The sequence below is a fragment of the Macadamia integrifolia genome, chromosome 6, assembly GCF_013358625.1.
Source record: "Macadamia integrifolia cultivar HAES 741 chromosome 6, SCU_Mint_v3, whole genome shotgun sequence".
Taxonomy (NCBI): Eukaryota; Viridiplantae; Streptophyta; class Magnoliopsida; order Proteales; family Proteaceae; genus Macadamia; species Macadamia integrifolia.
In genome coordinates this window covers 39,115,369-39,126,359 of record NC_056562.1, presented here as the reverse complement: position 1 = coordinate 39,126,359, position 10,991 = coordinate 39,115,369, and the positions used below count along the sequence as shown (strand labels likewise).

General features: G+C 33.3%; 1 long non-coding RNA gene across 1 annotated transcript; it reads right to left on the bottom strand.

The window, feature by feature from the left end:
- Positions 1-5,116: 5,116 nt before the first annotated feature.
- On the bottom strand, positions 5,117-8,430 carry LOC122081632. The gene is made up of 2 exons (XR_006141150.1): positions 8,327-8,430; positions 5,117-5,378 (listed from the first exon to the last, which is right to left on the bottom strand). It is a non-coding gene; the product is annotated as an uncharacterized LOC122081632 (long non-coding RNA).
- Positions 8,431-10,991: the final 2,561 nt, after the last annotated feature.

Below are 10,991 nucleotides of genomic sequence, written 5' to 3'. Positions count from 1 at the left end.
CCCCCCCAAAAAAAATGATTCATAATTATTGAAATAACAAACTACATATTAAACAAATCCCTAGTCCTGCTCTCCTTGTATCTTTGATAAATTCCTCTGGACTCTGACCTTTGCAAAGCCCCTAGAAAACCAGTCCCAATAAAAGTTACAAACGTGCCATATAATGACCGTGACCTAAATCCAATTTAGGGCATGTTTGGTTTAGTATTTCATAATATTCTTCTTTCTAGGGACGAATCAGATTGGAATTAATCAATTAAAAATTGGAAACAATTATTAATGGTTGGTTTTGGTTATAAGGCTGCATTTGGTGGTCATCCAAGAAAACGTTTCTGATGTTTTTTCGTTCTATGGGAACAAGAAAATGAAATCTTCCATTCTATGTCCACGGTTTGTTTTTCTCCTTTTTTTTTTTTTTTTTCAAAACGAACTGAGTAAAAAAAAAAGTCAGAAACGAGAAGTTGACACAAAAACGGAAAATCCTGGTTTTACTTAAAACATCATTTCTAGAACAAAATGACTATCAAATGCAACATAAGTTCTAACCATTATAGTTATTATTATTTTTTTTACAAGTGGAATTAGATTAAATTGATTTGGCTAGATAAAACTGATTAATTAATGATTATGAAAGCTATATATGGGTGTTTAGGTTTTTTAACTATCTTGGTCCTAGCATACCTCATGTTATAATGAGTCATAGAGTCTACCAGCTTTATAATTCAATTTTTTTTTTTTCTCCTAGATTGTGATTGGGAACTATTTCATATGTGGGCAAGGAACCAGTCGGTCTAGTGTTCGGTGTTCCTATGCTCTAACACAGCTGGATGAGAAAATATCTAGCACACGTGGAGGCAGTTGGGTCTTTTCACACACTAGATGGACAAGGTTATTTTCTCCTTCATATATATTTTTCAAAGAAAGCATGCTACCCACTGATTTACGCCTATATACAGTGGATGTAAAAAGACCACGTTACCTCACATTGAAGATGCTCACACATGTCCTCCCATTGGCTGCACATGCTAGTGTGTACTTGCAACAGTGTATAGTCTCTTGCCCTTCTTTTATTATCTCCAGATTGACTTGGACTCAAAACTAGACCATGAAACTATTAATTCGAACTGACACTAAGGTTTGGAACCGATCAATGAATTAAGATGATTCTGGTCCTGTCAACCGAAAAAGGTGAAATAGCTTAGGACCCGTCCCTATTAAGAGCATCTGCGTATGTTTGGTTAGGTATGACAATTTTTATGATTCTGGTAATGAGCTGTTTTCTTTGGCTTAAAATATTAGCAGGAGAAGTTATGAAAAAGAAGTCCAAGATCCGAATTTCTGGACACTTTTGTACATATCTCTTCCTTTTTTTTCTGTTTGAGGAGCTATCTTCTTTTCCTCATTGGAAACGAAAAATAGCAAACATGCATAGCTGTGCCTTTCATTGTGAAAGGTAACATAACACATATCACTCTTGTGGTGACCCACCCTGATCCACCTTCTCCCTCTCAGGATTTATTTATTTTTTTTTTAACGAAGGTGTTCAGAGTCTTCAAACCTTATATCCTTACATACGCGAGTCAAGTCAATGCCAGCTCTTACAAAAACTATAGAAACTGTAGGACTAACCCCATAGACTTAAGAACAAAGATTTTATTGATTATCCAAAAAACAATAATTGAATGGTGCAAGTTGAAATCCTCACAAGAGCACCACCAGGCACCTTCACTTTCAAATGATGTTGTGTGTTTGGCTGAGAGTGCCAATTGTATGGAGGGGTTTGATCAGATAAGGACGAATATGATGGAAACCTCTTGAAATCTTATTGCACGCATTTGTGAATCACTATAATCAATCTAGTTGTATATCATGATGGTGATTCATAGTTTAATTTTCCCATTTTTGCGTTTGACTTTGTGAAAATAGTTGCTTGATTATTCCTTTTTTTATTTTTAAGATTATCTTGTTACTTAACTAAACCCCATTTTGTGTTTTCCATTTTCTTTCTAATTAACCCCCCCTCTCTCTCTCTCTCTCTCTCTCTCTCTCTCTCTCTCTCTCTATGTGTGTGTGAGTGTGGTGAGTGTGTGTTTTTAGCCTTGGATAAACTTTTCTAAATCAATCTTTAATCATTTAGTTGCACTGGTATTTGTTAGGCTACATGTTAAATTTGATGGTTGATATTAATCATATTATAAATTGTTTAGGAATTTTTAACTTTATTTTCTCAATGTCCATATTCCTTGAAATTCAATATAGTTTAACTATTTCAACTTAAGATTATTCTAATACTTAATTACAAAACCACACATATTAGATGATTAAAATTTTAATAAATATACAATTTTATTTATGAAACAAATTTACAAAACTTGAGCAACTACAAGCATTGCCATGTACCAAAAACCAACAGAAGCAAAACAGCTTCTACCCTCTTCAAATTTGCATCTATGAAGCTCAAAACTCCTGGCCTATATAGGCCTACCAACCCAATGTGTTGAGGTAAGTGTTCTTTTAACTTCTGATTTTGGTTCGTTATGAAGTGAAGATTTAAGTATCAGGCTGGTTGTGATAGCCAATAGGCAGTCATAGTTGATTCTTATTGAGGGTGTGGTGGTAATTAAATTAGCTCAAACCTGACCAGGGAAGAGCTTCCCAAGCTTGTGATCACTATTAGGGTAATAAGCAAAGAGTGTCCACATGGGTCTGGTCTCTACAAGAAGTTTCTAAGGGCTATATATAATTCAGGTAAACATCAATGAAAGAGATGTAATGCCTATATCACTACCAACAATGCCAGCAAAACCAGGTTTTATAGATGACAATATATTGTGATGGAACATTAATTTTCTTAGTGGGATTGGATGTACTGCAAAGAGTAACATTGGAATTTTCTCTTTGTAGGATCAAGCAAGTGTTTGGCTAGCTTGCTTAATGAATAAATTTTTAATTTTTTTTTTTTAAACAACGGGTATCTAGGCCTTCAGGCTAACTAGTCCCGCAGATTCATACTGACCCCACAACTTGAATGAGAACTATTCAACTTTCACCAAACTTCTTAAGGTGAAGGTCCCTTGCCAACTCGGCTACCCCCTTGGGGTTTTAAATTTCTAATAGCTAAATTCTATCTAGTATTCACTTATGTGTTTATATATATTGAGATGATAAAGAGATTTTTATTGACACCCTGTAAAGTTTTAAATAATTTGTAGCTTTATTTTGTCTTTTTAATATAATATGATTTTTTGTTCTTCTTTCAATGACGGTAAATCTTGTTATTTCACATGTGTACTAGTAAATTTATGCAAGACAATGGCAATTTTTAATAATAACAGAAATTTCAAATTATTTTTGAAACTCTTTTTTATTCTTAATTTAAATGACTTTTGAAAGTAAAACAACATGTAAAAAAATACAGAAACTTACTTACATTACTATACAAATTATTTTAGGCTTCAAAAGGGAAAAGCGTTGTCCCTTCCAACATGAAACCATGAAAGCAATTGACATTAGTTCTTGGATCCAGCTCCTCTACATAGAGCCCAAGACGGACCAGAGAGTGATTCCATGGTTGGGAGGATCTAGACTAACATCTCGAGGTCACAACAGTCATGGGATTACTCTCTGATCCCTGGACTCTATGGAGATGAATCCTATCCTTAGTTCTTATTAAGCATGCTTGAAAGCTTTTCAAAACAATAGCAAAAAGAAGGGAAAGGAATTCACCCAACCTTAGATTCTTTAGCACTAGTGATCATGGATTCAATTGGTGAGGGTTGACACTGCATATGTATCAACCATATATCAGCAGTAGTATCAAACCACTTCTTGATCAAAACATCAATTTTTTTTTAAGCATCATAAATTAGTATTGACAATCCATGTTGATCAGGTATTGGTATTGGTTATAATCAAAACCGATACGTATTGACTAATATAATTAATCTTATACCTAATCCTAATACTAATACCGTGCTTCCAGTCCCTCTCCCTCTCCAAATATAGGCAACAGGATCAGAAGATCAGATAAGATGCATGTCTTTTCCTTCAGGAGGAATTTTTCATTCCTTTCTTTAGATCATCTAAAAAAAATCCAAATACATACCCCTTGCAGGATTTCTTGAATGACATATTATCATTTCCTAACTCCTTCAATCAAAAGGACAAATTTCTTACAATCATTTCCATTTTTTGAAAAGAAAAAAGGTGCAATTACTATACATTCCCCCTTTCTACCAGAGAAAATAATCTTCTCTTTGTCTCTCTCTCCAACATAAACAAACAATAAGTTTTGTGGGTTCCTAGCTTTCCATAAGCTGGTTTGGTCTTTTTCCAGTTGTTCAATGGCCCCTACATGTAGTTCTTCTAAATTTCGAATAGTACTCAATATTATCGGTTTTTACATTTATAACTACAATAATAAAACAAATCAAAATACAATTCACTTTATTTTGACTATAAAAAAAGTTATTTTTTAATATTAGATTTATATATTCTAAATAGAATATTTAGATCTATTTTTATATTTTATCTATGTTATTATATTTTTATAGCATAAATATTAAATATAAATAAATAAATAGATATAGAAATATTCTAACAAATCCTATCCTATTTCGGCCAGATCCCAAAATAAATAAATAAATAAATGAAATAAATTATTCATTGACAGAAAGGAAAATGAAGAATCTAGCCAATAGGACAAAAACAATTAGAAATCAGATATTAATTTTCCATCTTATTTTCAGTAATTTGTTTGTTTACGTTTCAAATTTGAACATTGTTATTTTTCCATCATATAATTTACAGTAATTTGTTTGTTTAAGTTACATTTTTTTTTTTTTAATGAAAACAAAACACAGATTAAAGTGTTCTACATTCTGCTTCTATGAACTATTGATCTTCTCTATTCTAGCCTTATTAATTACCCCACTTGTGAGTAATAGGGACCACTTGCCTTAAATTTTTTACAAGAGGGAAGTTTTCCTCCAACGCATGCACTTGTGAAGCTTTGGGCATTGAAGGGGCATTACGAGAAAACACTGAATCAGAGAGTATATAAGACATTTTATAATAAAGGGTGCTTCAATAATCTAAGTCTTAAGAGAGGTGGCTGCATGCAATTTCGAGTTTTAACTGGCGTTGTGTGAATGTTTTATCCTTTTTACAATATTTATATAATCAAAATGCTTCATAAATTCTGAAATATCCAATAACGTATTAAACAAATCTCATGGCCAACTCTTAAACACTTCCATTACATTAGCTAATTGGCTAGTTCTTGAGATATGTCGAAACTTCTACATGTTCCTATCCCTGGTCCTGTGCTCCTTGTGTCCATAATAAAATCTTCAGAACTTTGACTCTTGCAAAACTCCCTACAAAACCATTCCCCATACATGTTACATACTTGCTATTTAATGACTGACCTAAATAAAATTTATGTTAGGTTTTGAATTTCATAATGCTCTTCTTTTTTGGGGGTAGAAACATAATGCTTTTCTTTCTAGGTTAAAATTTAAGGGTGTTAATCGATTTGGTTTAGGTGTATATGGTGTAGTTCGGTTCGGTTCATATTTATTTGGATGAAATAAAAAAAATCACACCATTTACTAAACGATTGCACTTTCTGAAACTGCAACCATTGAGTAAAAGGTTTTGGTTCCACAGTTTTTAAACGGTGTCGGTTTCACCTTTTTAAATGGTTTTGATCGTGATTTATTTCATACGGTTTCTAAACGGTTAGCAATCAATTTGTTGGTTTATTCGCATGCTTATTAAAATTTACTTTTTTTGATAAATGCTTCAATTTTATATCAAATTAAATGAGACATTGAACAATGAAGGATTTAACACATAACTACATAATAATTAGGAGTAAATTATTGAATAGACTTTTGGATAGTCTCTATGGTCCTTACTTCTTCCCTAAATTAAACCATTATGTTTTGTTAAAACAACCAAATATTTAATCATTATACAGATTAATCGAATCAGTTTTGACGGTTTAAATGGTTCAATTTTTACAGTGTCAATTTGGTTTGAAATCAACAGATTAAACGGTTAAAACCGACCCAACCCATTTAACTAATCAGTCTTAAACTTGAAACCAGAACTGAACCATTTACTATACAATTTTATGATTTCCATGTAAACAGCTTGGTTCGATTTCAATAAACAGTTTCAATTTCAAATTCACATCCTTAGGTTAAACTTCACCAAATCAGCTACCAGCCAAGCCAAAAGGGAAAAAGGATTAAGGGACCAAAGGATGGGAGAGATAGGGGGAGGGGTAAAGGCAAGCAGGAGAAGCTGAACCAGTCAATTAATTAAGATGGTTCTGGTCTTGCCCCAAAAAAAGGTTAAATCGATTAGGACGACCCTCCCTATTAACATCTGCTTATGTTTTGTTAGGTATGCAGAAAGTAAAGTTAGGTTGGGAAACGGGCTTGAGGTGAGACCTTTAGTTACTAAATAATTTATTATTTGAAGCTATGTAAAGCTATGTGTGTCTTCTAATCTAATCTAATCTAATCTAATCTAATGTTACACTAACCTATAAATAAAGATTATATAAACTCTTTAATATGGAAACCCTATGGCGTGGCACTCTGTCTATACAAATTTGTGAGACCTACCATTAAGTTTAGTCCTAAATCCTAACCATTAAAGCTTTTAGGTCGTTGGTTGAAAGGTCCATTTCCATTACCCTTTACTACTACAACTAAAAAGGAGTCCTCAATTTATTATGGGAGAAGTTTTTCGAAAACTAGCCACTCAATCAATGGGGGTCTAGGATGTAATGGGTATGGCATTATTTTCAAAGGATAGGAAAGAGAGTGATACAGACTGGCCACCCCAACCGCTTGCCCAACCTCTTCCTTTTTGTTCTTAGGGGAAGTGTTTCCTGTGGAGGAACGTCAGCCTTACGCATGCGTAAAAAACCGGTTGCAACGCAAATGATAGCAACAATAGGGGCGTCAGTATCGCATTTCATGCGGGCAGGTACACTCCCCTCAAGAGTTCTTTTTCCTTTATTATTATTGCCTTCTTTCATTCCTTTAGGGTTGTGTTTGGAATGCATTCTTAGAATATATTCTTAGTCTATAATGCATTATAAATTCAGAAAATAAAGAAAATTTGAGTTTTGAAATGCAATCTAGATCTAGAATCTATTCAAAAATGCATATCAAACACAACCTTAATTTAATCTAATCTTGACAAAGCCAATGTGTTTGGCACTCTTTTACCTTCACTTCTTAACTATTTTGACCATCTTTTTCACCACTAACATATTTGCATTGGGCAAAAAAATTTACAATTAAAAAAAAAAATGAAAAAAAGAAAGAAAGAGCAGATCCTACTTATGCAAAAAAGTTGAATGTTAAGTGGAATCCCACATGACAATAAAAAATAGGCCAATTAATAAAATCAAGATTCCATTACTCCATTGTCTTCACTTTAGGTTTCCTTCAATCCCATTCCAATGTTTTTTATATTTGTTTTCTCCTTTTATGATGAAAAAAAAAATCTTAAAACTTAAATTTCTAAATTTATATTTTAATGAGATTTAGTCATTGTGAACAACCATTATATGTCAACAAATCGACCTAATCCCCATTATATATGGGGCATTGAAAGAGACTATTGGGAGTTGAAGATAGTGATGAAAGCAAGGTTTACCCAACAACCCATTATACGGAACCAATGGTATTGTTAATTATTTTATTTTTTTCCTCAACTTTGGTGAACGACTGGGCCTATCATCTCTTCTTATTTACCTAATTTAAGTCTAATCAAAGTTTTATTGGAAAAAGAATTATGTTCGGAAGTATGGCTATGCCAATGTTTTCACCCATATATCTCTTTCCTCGTCATATCAAAGGACAGCTTTACCTCTTACTTTGGGAGGGAGAGAGAGAACACAAGAGGCTATTTCCAGGCAGAGAAATACTTTCCAAATTTTATATATGAATAAAAAATATATCAAACTATTACTAAAAATATCATAGATCCAGAACAAAATTATATAAGAATTATTTTATACTGATGCAAGAGAGACCAACCAATCCATTGGAAACCCTACATTTCCAATAATCAATTTATCCAATTAATCACTTCTACATCATAATGAAAACAGAATTTTCTATTGAGAACAACCATGCAAGTGTAATACCCCCCCCCCCCCCCAAAAAAAAAAAGTACCAGTGGAGCTCTAAACACTACCTTTGCCAATTGTTGATGTGTTAGAATAATTTATAGGATCGATATGATGGATCAATGAACAAGAAATAATAATACAATCATGAATCTAACCAACACATACCCGAATCCATATCGAATTGGGAAGATTCCACAAGCTTTAGCTTTTCCCTCTTGTATAATCTTTTTTTCTGAGGTTTCTCTCCTTGTTAGTCTTGTCTGTTCCCCTCTCTATGTAAATTGTCAAATTCATAACAACTAATGAATGTTGCTTCCTTTATATAGATGAGGAGCAGGGACTAATCCTGAAATAGAATAAGTGGGACCCTCCCATAATAGGACTCAATTGTAAAGAGGCCCACTGGTTTTTACACTTTATGGTGGTTAATCGAAGATCTAAATTCCCATTAGGGGATCACTCCTGAACCGGTCTTCGTCCGACCTAGCATGCCGATCAACACCCAACCACTAATCTGACCCCACACAATGACTGGTACTAGCCCATACATAGAAAAACATTACATTCTCCCACTTGGGCAGTAACATGTCATTGCTTCAACCTCGGATTAGATAATTTGTAATAACAAAATAAGAAGTGTTGAAAGTAGCTCACCTTAAAACAATTATACCCTTAGACCAAGCAAGAACACAAATACCCAATCGTAAGTGTCATCACATCTAAAGTTGACATATTACACTACGTGTCAAAGTACATGTACCCTCACCCGCTTTTGGGCTACACATGTGTAAAGTAGTGGTATGGAAATTACATGTCACAGTGATCGAACATGTCAAATCCAAATTAGCCCTAACTTCCAACTGAAGTCGCTAGTTATTCTAACACTGGGAGCTCACTGGAATCATTCTTCACATTGTAAATTACCACTAGAACTACCAAAATAGTTACTTCGTATAGAAGCTCACTATACTTCTTATTAAGAAGCTAATGGGGACTGGATCCATAAGTCCCTGCAAACTAGCTCAAGACCTCAAACCGAGTAACTCTACTAGATTAGTATATACTAGCCCAAGTCGTCAAACTGAGAAACTATACTAGCTCACATAATAGTGTATCCAATTTTAAATAACCTCTGGCACATGAAGAGGATAACACTACACATTGCCTCTACTATCATTTAAGGCTGATAACAATTATATGTATAAATCACAGAAATAATATGGCTATAAAGCATCAACCAACAATAATATTAAAACATAAAAGCAAGGTATTGTTGAATAAATAAAACATTTAACAAACACTGTGTATCAATAAAAAATTACACTCCCACTAACAAAATACATCAAAGGATCCAACTAATCTCATAGTAGTCACACGCCCTTTAAAAGGAATTTTAGAATCAATCATTCGTTAGTTAATTTATCATCGCACAAAGAATGAGGAAATTATGTTACTCCCACTGATCTTGAGTATATACTCTGATCGATGATATATTTTCTTGTTGAAAACAATATGATAAATTTGAATTAAACTATTCATCTGACCTCTAAAAGTCCACCACGCTTCCATTGTGGACCCCTAAACATGTAAGTGTCTTTCAAGTTTAATCTCAATCTTAATAAAAATTATTTGCATCTAGGCAAACGTAGCTATGTTTGGACGTTTAGTAATATAAAAATGAATTTGTAAAGGTCATCTAAAAGAAATTAAATTTATTAAGCAAGATCCAAAACTAGTATACCATAAGACTATCAACAAAGTTAAAAGAAAAGAGTTTCCATCTGAATGACTGTATATAAGCAATATTATCCAACTTTTAAAAACAAAATAAAAAGATTAGATAAATAACTACTTCTACGTAATCTACTTGAATTCTTTCATCATTCCATGCATATGCAGCCATTCCATCACTTAGTCATTTTCTGTTTCAAAAGTTCTTTCAATATTTTTTGAAGTTGAGTACACAATGTTGAGGTCTCCTTTTCCTTCATGTTGATGAAATTGTAGCATTCAGCTTTCTTGTGACCGACCTTCTTGCAGTAATTGGATTGTACTTTAAAATTGTTGGACTCTCACCCCTTTCCTTTTAAATTCTCATGTCTAGGTTTATAAAATTGGCCATGGTTTCTGAAATTTTCAAATTCCTTTTTAGGACTCTTGCCTTTTTGATCTTCATTTTGAGTATCCTTGTTTGCTTCATCGGTAACCAAGTACACATTATTTTCATTATTTTTCTTTGATTCCTCCCCTTGCACAAGGATAGAAATTATCTACTCAATATTCTATTCTAGACTGTTTGCATTGTAAGATGCCTTGAGGGAATCAAATTGAGTAGGGAGAGATTCCATAATTTGCAGACAACTTGTTCGCATACTTAGTCATTTTCAAAATGTGATTGCGAACTCCACCAACACCATCATACCTTGTGTTTAAGAACATCTTCAAATATGTTTCTCTTTCTGCCTTGTCAAATTTCTTGGTCTTCTTTAGTTCAATTACACTATCTCTAATAGACTTATCAATGGTGTGCCTTATAACTAAGGTACACAAACGGTTTGATTCCTTCCACTCTTTGGGGAGTGTCTTGGTTTCAGTATTACTTTCATCCGTGGGTTTGGGAGGTTCATCAGTTAACAATGCGATGTCCAAACACATGATTGCTAGCGTCACAGTTAGGGATTTATGCCACTCCTCATAATTTGTGCCATTGAGTGCCTTGATTGATGCAAGGTGGGATATCAAAGCTGGTAAACACAAAAAATTAGTTTACCCAAAAAATATGCATAACAAAGTAAATATTATAATAATGCCACTAATAATAACAACAAAT